General features: G+C 38.6%; 1 long non-coding RNA gene across 1 annotated transcript in view; it reads left to right on the top strand.

The window, feature by feature from the left end:
* LOC129397732 (uncharacterized) overlaps window positions 1-13,870 on the top strand; it is a 74,530-nt gene that overhangs the window by 52,481 nt on the left and 8,179 nt on the right. Inside the window, exon 3 of the long non-coding RNA XR_008625323.2 lies at window positions 6,696-6,906. This is a non-coding gene — a long non-coding RNA (uncharacterized LOC129397732). The remainder of the gene's footprint in view (window positions 1-6,695; window positions 6,907-13,870) is intronic.

The raw sequence follows: 13,870 nt of genomic DNA, 5'->3' as shown, positions 1-13,870 counted from the left end.
CCTCATAATAGAAAATGTTATTTAGGGCAAGTTAATATCACATTAACTAACTTGGAGGAGAGAAAAAGTTTTTGTTTTTACTTTTGTCTTTTAATTTTGTGGAGCTTAGGCCTTTGTGGGAAAAAGTCATCAAAGTTTGGCACACACTTACTGAATTAATATATTGAGTTAAGCTAAACTATACATTAAGAGAATACATCAAATAATTCACAATCTAGGAATTGGTCCAATTTGTGGAAGATGATTTGTTGTAAATTTATGGGGCAGTCCTCTTAGGGGAGGTTAGGAGCAGGGACAAAGGATACCCAAGAATTCAATTACCTGATGCAATAAATATGGAATGTATGATAATTGGTCTAGAGGCTGGGCTGAAGTTTATCCTCATATATTAATCACAAAACATTTGACTAAGATAAGGAACAACATGAAAACTGTTTCAGTTCCTAAAATTAAAAATAATTCAAATAATTCATTAAGTATAAACACTTCATATTTTCTAATTATATGTGATTCTTAAATAGTCATTAAAGCAAAGTTAACTGAACTGCTACTAGCCTATATTTTGTTGGTCTATTTCTAGTTACTGCATTTCCCTGAAAGACAGAAACTGGACTTTTGAAGTCTTCTGAAATCCTAACTTGCCTTTCTCCCCAATAATTAGACTGTACCATGATAATTAGACTGTACCATGAGAATTCTTCTCTGCTTCAGGATTAGAGTGTAGCAGAGCTCAGCACATTCGTTTTAGGTTGACTTTCATGGATTTCTTAATCCCATTGCACATTTCCTGTCTACAGAACCAGAGGAAGAGTTACTTGTGAATTTCCTTACAAGACCGCTTTACCAAGTGACCCTTTCATTGTTATTGTAGGAATAGTTCAGATTTTCTAGGATCACCTTAAAGGCTATTTGCCTCTCAGTTGTTTTTACATATTGGTGCTAAAAACACTCCACCAAACATGACATACATCTGTCATCGTACCATAATCCACATTAAATTTCTCAAGTTACCATCAGGTGCTCAATGTATTCCTCTTCTTGTCTTCCTTCCCTGCCCCATCCAGGCAAATTTATGTGCTGCTCTCCTTGCTACCTTTCTGGCTCTTTCTAAACCATGCTTTCATTCCATCTGTCTCCACCTCTCACTGAAATGGCAAGTCTCTTTTGACAGCACTACAGAGTTAGGTTAAGACCTCTAAAGAGAAAAAGAATGGGTCAACACCAATATTCTCATTTAATGCAGTGAATTACAGTCTGACACTCAAAATAGCATATATTCCCCTGCTCTTACCTGATATAGTGGATGAGGTGAAATAAATTATTTTCACTCCTTAAGCTGTATTTTATCCATGTGCTGATGAAAAACTGCACAAGGCTGCCACTCATGGAGGATGGTATTCTTCCCCAAGTTTGGAAGTAAGGCAAGCTGTTAATAGTAAATATTTAAGATTAAATCCAAACCTATGATTGGAATTACACTCCTTTCTTACTGGGCAAATAATAATTTAAGAAATAATAAAAATCCCTGGTGAGTGCATTATTGAGCAGCAGCCATGCCCCAGGCTTTGATCTTAGTGCTAGGGTGTATAGTAAGTGGTGAGTAAATGTTAGTCACTATTATTACTTAGCATTTATTAATTTATTTTGATCCATGTTATGGTTTGAGTGTTTGGCCCTTCCAAACCTCAGGTTGAAATTTGATGCCCACTGTTGGAGGTGGGGCCTAACAGAAGGTGTTTGGGTCATGGGCACACACCTCATGAATAGATTAATGCCCTCCCTTGGGAATGAGTGAGCTCTCAATCCATTCATGATTGCAAGAGCTGGTTTTTAAAAAGAGCCTGGCATCCCCTCTCCCCTTTGATTCTTCTCTCACCAGGTGATCTCTGCACATCCCTGCTCCCCTTTGCCTTCTGCCATGAAGCCCTCACCAGATGCAGATGCCCAATCTTCCTGAACTTTTCAGCCATCAGAATCATAAGTCAAATAAAGATTTTTTTTTTTTAAAAAAATATAGGCTGGGTGCAGTGGCTCACTTCTGTAATCCTAGCACTTTGGGAGGCTGAGGTGGGTGGATCACGAGGTCAGGAGATCGAGACCATCCTGGCTAACATGGTGAAACCCTATCTCTACTAAAAATACAAAAAAATTAGCTGGGACTGGTGGCGGGTACCTGTAGTCCCAGCTACTCAGGAGGCTGAGGCAGGAGAATGGTGTGAACCTGGGAGGTGGAGCTTGCAGTGAGCCCAGATTGCACCACTGCATTCCAGCCTGGGCAACAGAGTGAGACTCCATCTCAAAAAAAAAAAAAAAAAAAAAGAAATATATATAAATTACTCAGACTCAGGTATTCCTTTTTAGCAACAGAAAATGGACTAAGACACCTCACAACTACTATGTGAATTTAATGTCATCTCATTTAACAGATGTATTTGTTTGCTAAGGATGCCATAGCAAAATGCCATAGATGGGCTGCCTTAAACAATAGAAATTAATTTTATCGTGGTTCTGGAGGTTGGAAGTCCAAGATCAAAGTATCAGCAAAGTTGATTTCTTCCGAGGCCTCTCTCCTTGGCTTGCAGTTGGCCACCTTCTTGCTTTGTCCTCACATGGTCATTTATCTGTGTGTGTCTATGTGCTAATCTCATCTTCATACAAGGACAGTAGTTATATTGAACTAGGGACCACCCTAAAAACCTCATTTAAACTTAATTTACCTTTGTTAACACCCTTTATCCAAATAGTTACATTCTAAGGTACTGGAGGTTAGGACTTCAACATACAAATCTTGGGGGACATGATTTAGTCCAAATAGCAGACGAGAATACAGAGACACGTGCAGAGCCAACCTGTGATTCCAGGCAGTGAGCTCAGGGGCTGTGTTCTTAATCATTACACGGTCATGTATTTTGAATAAAATATAATGCCAGCATATGTACTTTTGGCATCTCTTACTAGTTATCTCAATGCATTTTTAATTTCTATGTAATCAGTATTGATCAAAATAGTCAGGAAATTAGGTTAGTTCATTTTTTTTCTAATTCATTAAGCATTAAGCATAATATTTTTGATTTCATACTTTGTTTAAAAATGTTCTAGGATGAATGTCTCCTTTCATCCTTTACTATGTGGACTTTGTAACAATGACTGAAATCCTATTTTGTGATTGAGGACTTTATGATCTGTGAATGAGGTAAATATTCTGAGTATTAATTTGAATTGTACAGTGCTGTTGCCACTGAAGGTGTGAGAGGCTGAGTCAACTAAGGGCACAGTGTTGTCTTGTCATTGCCTTTTTCTCATAGAAGGAATAGGTACATATATACACATATGTGGTTAATTGAGGCTGTGGTAGGTTAATGCTAATTTGAAGATTTTAGCATTATCTAAAAATACAGAGATTTTGTTGAGATTAAATTCTACAAATTATTGCATATTTTTCTTGATGACATTTTCTTTTGCCAACAAAAAAGTTTCCATACTCCTAGGAAAGACTAATTATTCTGTAGCCATAGTAACAGGTAAGCACCAAAATGGATTTTAAACCTGTTGATTTGTAATAGGACAATTTCATAGTAATGGAGCATGAGAAGTCATTGTAAACCTATTTAATCCATCAACAACTCCCCTCAGTAAATATGCTTCTGAAAGCCAAGTAATCAGCATCAGCCTTTAGCTTTGGAGAATCAGACAGTGGGAAATGGACTCCCTCCAATGAATAGCCTTCTAGTGGTGAACCCATCCACAACAGTCTCACCTGAGTAACTACGCCCCTACAGGTTACACTACCCTCCACTCCACCCATCAGTTACCTACTCTTCTTCTAAGAGATCATGCCCATCCAGCATAACTCTTCCTCACTTAAGGAAGGCATAAATTAAGTTTTGTGTGTTTTTGTTGTTGTGCTTTGTTTGTTTAAGACATTGAGCAGTGGTCTCATCCTTTGACACTTTATTGCTTCTCAGTAGCACTCAAATATTGACTGGTCTAAGGGCCTTCTGGCTCTCCTTTAGGTCCCTTTTTGGTAGAACATGTGGGAAAAATGACAACGTGGCCTTCTTAACTCCTTTATTCCAACTGTCTTTATTGATTGAATTTCAAGCATAAGGCATAAGTAAATGATCTGTCTTTCTTGTGGCATGATACGAGATTAGCTCTAACTTCCAATGCCTGCAAAGTGGCAGATTAGATGTGCAGAGAGACCTTTTCCAGTACAGCATACCTAAAAATCCTGCATAAAAATCAGCCTCTCACAGGGAGAGTGCAGGTAGAGTGAGGAGAAAGTAAAGGAATTTCTCCAAATCCTTTAAGAAACTTCAGGAAAATACAAATCCAAAAGGGCAGTGTAGCAGTGCTGGAGCCAGTTTTTGTCCTGGGGGTATCTAGTAAAACCTGGAGATGGCTTTCTGGGTTTTAGTGGGACAAAGACACAGGGACAGGGGACAAAGCCTGAGCCCCAACAGGGAAAGGGGGGGCATCCAGTCAGAGTTCCTGTGTAAATCTAACACCCCTAAAGTAGATAAATAGAAAAAAATTTGCCCTGCTAAAGAGCTTGGAGATACACACCAGAGATATATTTCTGTCTTAATCTTGGCTTTCAATAAATTGGATGAAAAAAATTTCCCACTTCTAATCACAGGCCTGTAATCACAGGTTGGGGACCAAAAACCCTCTACCTGTTTGGTTGTAGAAGAATTAATTTACAGTAGTCTTGTGTTGGTAGTGCTTCTGGAAGGTTGGCAGAAGCAAATGTAAATACTCCCTAGATGAATACAATTTCAACAACAGCCTCAGAAATTTCTCATACAAAAATCCCCAAAGGGAGTGGGTTCAAAATTTCTTACAAAAATTAAGCAAAACCAAGCCATTATAAACAAAAGTCAGCAGCAAAAACAAAGCACAGAAGTAGACTTGCAAAGCCAGTAGACATTAAAATGATAAGAAACAGAATGTACAGGGAGTATGTTTGATATGTTTTCATAAAACAAAGTATTGAAAATATAAGGAAGAAACAAGAGATCAACATTTACTAGGTGGATTTGGAAAAGAATCAAATAGAATTTTCTGATAGGAGAATAAAATAATTGGAAGGCAGAGATGCCATGCTCTCAGGAGGTGGTAAGGGCATCTGTTTACATGAAAGAATGCCAGGTCTCCCTGTGTACATTTATAAGGCTGGCTTTCCTACAGGTGAAATAGGGAAATCAGGGACACTGTTGTAAGAGGAAAAATCCCGATGCTTGATTTATAATAAGAGTCAGAACTCAATGGCAGTCCACAGATGTTCTGTGGTTTGGTTTTTACTGTCAGTCAGTTTCTCTTTCCTCTTCTAGTTATTGTGTGGCCCCTTGAGAGTCTAGGTGGTCATGACAGGGCTCATTTTCCCAAGGTTGATAGGCTAGCAAACAGGACCTTCTATAGTGAAAATGACCAAACTTTGAAATATCCCATCTCCCAAGCTTGGAATACAGACCACCAGAATAATTTCCTCTTTCTTTGTCATACTTTACTTACTGTACTTTACCTTACTACTGGAAAATCTGCCCATTGTTTTTTTTTTTCTGGATGATGAATTCATTATTAATTAACAAATATGTCTTTTCATTTCCTTGCCTATTGTTATTGCCCTAGTTCTGGTCCTCATTACCCCATTTGTTTCTTCAGCAAATGGTTTCTAATTGATCTATCTGTCTATAATGTTATTTTGCTCAAATTCTTCCTATACAAAACTCAAATGACATCTGACCGTACCACTCTTCTTGGCAATAAAAGTCAAAGATTTCCCATAGTGCATAATCTGAAAGACCCAACTCCTGGTTCTCTCTGAGTGGGCCTGCCTACTTCTGCAATGCTATGTTCTGCAAATCTCTACTTTCTTCCTCGCCACTCTACCTTCATTCTCTTACACATTCCATGCTGCCTCTCACCTTCATAACTTTTCTCATGCTGTTTCTGCTGTCCTGAATGCTTGGCGAATTCTAAGTTATCATTTGAGATTGAGATTGTGTGTCACTCCTTCCAGGAAATCTTTTCTGACACTCCCCATGTCCTGCTGAGTTAGCAGCTCTCCTTAGTACTTCCATGTACGAAGCATTTCTTTCTATATCAGTGTCTTACAATATTATACTCTGATTATGTATCCACATGTTTGATTTCCTCATTGTAGTGTGAGCTCCACATTTATCTAAGGGTCTACAGAGCTAGTCTGTATTTACTAAGCGTTTACTAAGAGCTCAATGAATTTTGTTCAATGAATAAATTATTACCCTTCCTCTAAGATTCAATTTTCTGAGATGGGACCTTCTTGAATTAATCATTCCTGGGAATTTAGTTTAACGTCAAACCTTGGATGTTCTCAATGTGTCTGTAATGTAGCAACCAAGTACAAAAAAGACAGACCCTGTCATTGGACACCTCATGTGTTGTGGCCACAAAATTGCTTATTTGCTTTTCATGAGCTTAGTTTTTCTTCATGATGAAACTAGAGAAAGTGATAAAAACCTTGGTAGCCAGTATCCAAATAGTTCCCAATGATCCCCACCCCTGTTATTCGTTCCTTGTGTAGTCCCCTCTTATATTAAATAGAATGACCTATGTAACCAATAGGATATTGTGAAAATAACCACGTGACTTCCAAAGCCAGAATGTTCATAAAAAACATTGTGGTTCCATTGGTCTTGGATTATTCACTCTAGGGAAAGCTAGCTGATATGTTATGAGGACATTTGAGCAGCCCCACGGAGAAGTCCACGTGGAAGGAACTGAGGCCTCTTGCTACCGTTATGTGAGTGAGCCATCTTGGAAGCAGATCCTCCAGCCTGGTTGATCCTTTGGATGACTGCAGCCCCAGGTGCCATCTTGACTACAACATCAGGAAAGATTCCAAACTAGACTCCCCCATCCCAGGTAAGCTGCAAATAACATCACATAACAATAGCCATTTATTATCTTCCATAGAAACTATGCAAGGTAATAAATGGTTATTGTTATGTTAAACCATTAAGTTTGGGGGTAATTTGTTAAGTAACAATAGATAACTCATATAGGAAACATACATTATACTTTAGGGTTTTCCTGTATATCTTATCAGTAGATCTTTGTAGATAGCAAGTAATTACTAAATATGATTTTTAGTGTAAAAACATGCATGCAGTGAGCCAATTATCTGTGAAATGGCTGGGGTGAAGCTTTATTTTCCTTGAATTGTGGCCAAAGGATAAACACGCACTGCCACAAACAGCAAACAGATGTAGGATTCAGATGGTCTGTGGATGCCTAAGAGTTTTCCATCATAGATTTGTTTCTCACTTAAGCGAAGTTAATGAATTTGGGGTGAAGTGATGTAACTCTCATGGTTACTTTTATCCTGTCTCAGCATACTATGCTATCCTACCTCTCAAGACTATACACCTCCTTAATGTAAAAAACAAAAAAACAAAAAAAACACTAAGTTTTAACAAATCGCAGCATTTACTTTATAAGCTAGTCAGCACTTGAAATGAAAAAGAAATATTCTGCGTAATTTTGAATACTAATCCACACAATAGGAGACAATGCTGTGCTGGGATATTGTTCATTCATTCATTCATTCATTCATTTATGTGTTCATTCATCATGCATTTCACAAATACTTATCCGTGAAGGTATTGGTTTTAATGCTATGGGAAAACACAAAGTGGAACCAGCGTAATGAAGTGGAAAGAGCATGGCCTCTGGAATCAAATGGACCTAAGTTCAGTCTCTTACAGTATTTGAGGCAACCCAATAAATAATTTCTGGTTTCCAACCTGGCTTTTCAATCCTCGGAGAGATAAGACAAAAAGTAAGATAACATATGGAAGCCAGTATATCACTACTTTTAGTAATGAGATGATTTTGGTGAATGTGGCTTGTATCTGAAGTAAGTTGACTTCCTAATTCTGAACTTGAGAATTAGGCAGACTTTTACACCAATCACTCATGGAGAGCTGAGATAGAAGAGAACTCATGCTGTCTGGGCACTCCCGGGAGAAGGAACAGGAGCAACAACAGAACAGCTCCTTACTCCAAAACCACCACCGATTATTACAGGGCCTGTCCTGAGGCACAGCGAATGCCAGGGTGATGGAAGGCAGAGGGTGTGCCAAGGGCACTCCATCTTCAGGAAGGGAAACTCCAGGAGTGGAGAAGGAGCATTTGGACCTGGAGCCCATGAGAGGGATGGCCATTCCCTACTCAGGAAGGGTCAGCTGGCTCTCAGGAGAGATCCACTCTCATGCTCCTGATGCTGCTCCCAATACCAACCAGGGTCTTTTGGGCATCTCCCTGATATCTCCAGGGCAGTAGATTTTGCTCCAAGAGGTTTCTAGAATAAGCCAGAAAAGTGAATTAGTGAAATCAAAGCCAAGGCCAGTCTGAAATCTGTAAAATCAAAGCCAAGGCTGAAAAAGCAATCCTTCTTCCATTTCCATTTCAAATTAATATCAGCTACACTGTACAATTCAGCTCATTCTAGTGTTTTTAATTCAGAGATTCAGAGATGAAATTAAATGATAACATAACAACAAAGTACAATAATACAGTATAACAATGTAGATATCTGAAATTTGAATCCAAACCCTCTTCCATTTTAAATTTCCTAGCAAGAAATTAGAGTTTAATGATTAAAATTCCTATGCAGATTAAAGTTCAAACATTCACAGCAATTAACATCTGGAAGTAAATTCTATTTCCCTATCTGTTAAAAATTCAAAGATATTGCCATACCTTCATTGCTTAATTTATTATTCTGGCTGTTTTAGCCAGAGGGTTCTTACTGTCTATTCAGCAATTTTCCAACTTTTTAATCTCAGGATTTCTTGAAACTCTGAGTAATTGTTGAAAACACCAAAGTACTTATTAATATTTATTATATTATAAATTAAAACTGAGGAATTTAAAAATACTTATTCATTTAAATATAACAAAATAAAACCATTTCAACTTAACATAGATAGCATGTATTTATGAAATGGGGTATGAGAAGATGCTGGTCAAACTGTGCAAAATTTCAGTGATGCATGAGAAATATTTTAGTAATCATCGCAAAGCATGATGACTATAGTTAATAGTAATTCAAAACTGTACATTTCAAAACTGCTAAAAGAGGAGACTTCATTTTTTTTACCACAAAAAATGTTAGGTATATGAGGTGATAGATATGTTAATTAGTTATATTTAATTATTATACCATATACATGGTAGACTATATATATATTATATTTGATATATATGATATATATCAACACATCACATTGTACCCCATAAATATATGAAATTATTTGTCAATTAAAAATAAATTAAAAAATACAGTGAAAAAGTGTAGCTTTTTTTTTTTTCATGTTGGCGAATCCTTCTCATGTTTGGTTTAATAGAAGGCAGCTGGATTCTGCTCTTGCCTTCAATCTGTTGCAATATGTTCTTTGGTTGAATAATCTGAAGAAAATTCGGCCTCACACAGATATGCAGTTGGAAAAGGCAGGCATATTTTTATACCTCTTTCAGATAATGGCGGATTTTCTTATTTGATATTATGATGATGATTGACAAGTGGTAGTTTCTGAAAAGTTAGTGCAATGCGTTGAATCTGAAACCACGTCAGTGAAGTTTTCACACGTTGCTGTATTAAAATCCATCATAGCATCTTGCATTTTGAAAGAATCCCTTATCCATGCATAATTTTGTTAACATCATATGTTGGTCATATGGAAAATATTGGTTCACTGAGTTAGGCAGATCTCCCAAATCTTGACACATTTCATTATACAATACCAAAAAATCATATTTGGTAATATTTCCATGCACCTCATCAGAAAAGTCTTTCGGTATTAAGAAGCTGTCAAGCTCACAGTGCTGGACACATGTTTTTTAAAATCCTGATTTTCACTTGAAAGCTTGAATTTTATTATTAGTGACAATTATTGTCAGCTATTCTCCTTGAAGTGACAGGCTTTCCTTGTTCATTTTTGAGCAAATAGTTGTCAAATACCCAGGTTTGAATAATCTCAATAGTTCCATTAAGATAAAAGAAATGCTCATTTAAAAAAAGAAAAGAAAAAGCCTAGTTCGCTCTTAATCTAAACAACTGCACAGTGCTTGCCCTTGAAACAACCTTCATACTTTGGTATGTTGCAAAGGTAATCTATGCAACTTCCCACTTTGTCACATGGACTATTAAAAGGACATGTCCTCAATCGATAAGATTTAATAAAACTAATATTTTTTTACAGTTTCATTAAGGACAGTCTTAAGTGAAAGTGACTTAATTTTTTTTGTGTGTGAGTGCTTGATGGTGAATAATTCAATGACTGCTACTATACTTGGGTGTCATAGTGGAGAGAAGAGAGAAGGTAGTGTCTTTTCCTCACCTGTAGCAAAGTTCATGGCGGGGTTCCTATAAAAAATGATAGATTGACTTAATAAGTTTTACGTGACACAGGAGCCTTCATAAGGAAATGAAGAAACAAAGGAATAGGGGAACCTATATCTTTTTATGCTAAGTTTGGTGAAGAAGTGAATACTTGTGGAAAAGTATGCTTGGACAAAAGGGGTATGGTTTAATGGTAATAAGTTGGGGGAAACTTAGCAAGTCCTGTTTGTCTACATTGTTCTTTGTGTTTCTGTCTGCAGAGACAAGGACATCTCTTTCCTCTGGGTATAGGGTGGGCATCTCTCACGTGAGGGTCTTATGACCTGGTCCAGAGGAAGGTCAGAGAATTCTTTCTATGTTTTATGGCTTGCTTTAAGGGGAACTTCCTCTGCTGTTTCTGCTGTTTTCTCAAATGTCGAGGTACCATATTTTGGAGTAGCATGTCCTGAAGCCCATCAGTGCTGTGTCTTGACATATACTAAGGGCAAGCTCTTTACCTCCCCATGCTTTTGTGCCACCAGTGCAAATGTCAATAAATGGAAAAAACAGACTCACAAATACCATCTTACTTTTATTTTGAAAATTGTTTTGACATGGCAGAACCCCTGAAAATGTCCGGAGAACCGTTAATGGCCGATGAGCCATACTTTGAGGACTGTAGTCTAGGGAGATGCCTAGTTTGTTTCTATCTGGAATGGGCATAGTTCTTTTTAGGTCTCAGAAGTGATATTAGTTCAGTCAAAAGTTCTTAAATGCCTTTCTTTCCCCCAACTCGCCACCCAATTTTTCCACATCCATACCAACACTTGTTATTTTCTGGTTTCCTTAAGATTAAAAAAAAATTCTTTTAAAATAATTTAAAGAGTTAATAGAACATATATCAGAACCCTGACCCCACATCCACCAAATTGAGCAAAGCAGCCCATTCCTAACTCCAGGGGCAGCTATTTCCAGCAAAATTAGGTTTCTAGAAGCCAGCAAAGTAGTTTGTCACGGAAAACAGCAGAGAATCAGATGAGTCAGGGATAAGATAGCTGGGGAAATCTGCCCAGCTACTGTCTTCTCCAGATGATGCTAGTTGTCATGAATTCATGAGCTTTGAAAAACATAATGGGGAAAAACAGTCTCCAAGCAAGGGCAGGTACCATGTCTGGGAGGAAAATCCACACACGTATACCTCCACTATCATACTAGCATACCTCGTTGCAAACTAGAAATTTGCCATGATGGTCACCCCATCTCCAGTAATTGATCTTTCTATTTTTGCCATCCACCATATTCATCACCTCCTAATTCGCATTTTCCATTTGCTTTGCCTTCTTATGCTTGGCACTAACAATTTAAATCTAGAACCTTAGTGCTCTGCAGTGCAAATGCAATTCTCTAGCACTGTAATTTAAAAACAGCAAATAGGTTCCGAACCCTAATGTCTCAGATCTCTTTTCTCTATAGATGAATCATTGCTTTACCTGTGTCTGCTTAGGAAATCTTGCACCTGTGTAGGTCAAGGGCCCCTTGAAGCACCTGTATGCAGAGGCCACCTTCACATGCTAACGGCCCACACCTGTGTTGAGCCTGTAGGGCCAGGATTGGCTCACAAGCTCCAAGAGACACCATCTATGGAGGACACCTGTGTGAACTATGCTTAGCTTTTTGGTGGCTGTGTGGTCCCCTGTGCCATCGCTAATCCTTGAACTACCTTGCCCTTTTGATGAGGCCTGGACACCTTATCAGCTTTTGGCACTATGCAAGCAACCCTGCCTCTCTGTAAGCTGTCAATGGCCTGTGAACAAAGGCATATGCCACAGCCACTTACCAAGGTCAAGTAGTATGTAGCTCAAGGCTTAAAGCATTTGCCCGGGCTGTAGTGGTTAAAATCCAATTTCACAGTTGTATTAACCATTGTGTATGATCCTCTAAACCTTCCAAAGTTAAAACACCTGCTCATACACTAAGATCCAAGGCTCAAATCCACTTTGCTGGCTCAAACGCTCTACATACATTTTATTCTTCTGAAATTTTACTTCTGGTCTCTTTTCTAAGATTGCTGACATACCATGCTAGGTATTAGTGAGTTTGAGTTTAGATCTCCCAAACTACAATCCCCCATGCCTTTGGCTACAGGAACCGAAGCTTCTTCCAAAAGACTTACAGTGATTAGAAGCAGAGAAAAATGGAAGAGAAAGGAAGAGAAGAAGAAAGTGCCTCCAGGTTCTCCTTCCAGACAAAACCATCACACTGAGACAGCTTTTTGGCTTTCTGAGGAGGAGGGAGTAAGGGGACAGGGAGAAGCCTGGAGTCTTAGGGAATGAGAATGCGGCACCCCTCTCCTACAGGAAAACACAGGGGAGGAGCAGAAGCATGACTTTGAGAACAACATCATAGCTCAGCTTCTTACCCACTGTGTATTACTTCCATCTCTATAAGCCACAGTTTTCTCATCTTTAAAATTGAGATTTTAATATCGACGCAGAATGGCCATTATATGGATTAGAGATTTGCGTGTCAAGCTGCTATCATGCACACAGTAGACCCTTAGTAAATACGATTCCTGATCTCAGTGCAGTCACAGCCCAGAGGGGACAAAAACACATGCAAGCAGATATATGACAAGCCAGAGTATGTGCTCAAGTGCTGAAAGGAAAACGCCAAGCTCTCTAAGAGCCCAGATAAAGGAACATTTATTTAATTCTAACATGGGTTGATGTGGTGAGTGGGGGATATTGTGGATGATTTCATGAGAAGGATGGCTCTGGGGGTGAATTTTTAAATTTCAAGAAGGGCTTTTCCTTCTCTTGGTTCATTTGATGAGCATGTTGTTTTGATCATCTACCAACTGTGAGGATCTGGGCAAGCAGAAATGTAAAATATAAATAACAGAATTCCAGAATCTATAGAGCTAGTTGGAGAAACATCACACACACACACATGCGCACACACACACACACACAGCTCTAATATGAATGTTTATGCCCCCCATTCATATGCTGAAATCCTAACCCCCCACGTGAGAATATTAGGAGTTGGGGTCTTTGGGAGGTACTTAGTTCATGAGGGCAGAACCTTTATGAGTGGACTTAGTGCCAGCATAAAGAGGTCACAGAGAGCTGCCTGCTCCTTCCATTGTGTGAGACACAGCGAGAAGATGCCATCTGTGAACCAGGAAGCAAGTCCTCACTGGACATGGAATCTGCTGGGGACTTCATCTAGGCCTTCCAAACTCCAGAAACATGAGAAGTAAATTTCTGTTGCCTATAAGCCACCTAGTCTATGGTAATTTATTATAGCAGCCCAAAGTGATTAAGACACACACACACACACACACACACACACACACATCCCCAAGTGCGTGCATAGCACAGACACAAGAATAAGCCAAAGTACCGTATCTGTAAGCAAAGTGGTGCAAAGCACATGCCAGGCTTGGGCAGAGAATGCTGGAGGGACAGTGTAGAAGAGCTCATCTGAGACGTTCTCCTAGAA

Source organism: Pan paniscus, chromosome 4 (assembly GCF_029289425.2).
Source record: "Pan paniscus chromosome 4, NHGRI_mPanPan1-v2.0_pri, whole genome shotgun sequence".
In the NCBI taxonomy this organism is placed as follows: Eukaryota; Metazoa; Chordata; class Mammalia; order Primates; family Hominidae; genus Pan; species Pan paniscus.
The sequence above is the reverse complement of the archived record's forward strand: the minus strand, read 5'-3'. Positions and strand labels throughout refer to the sequence as shown.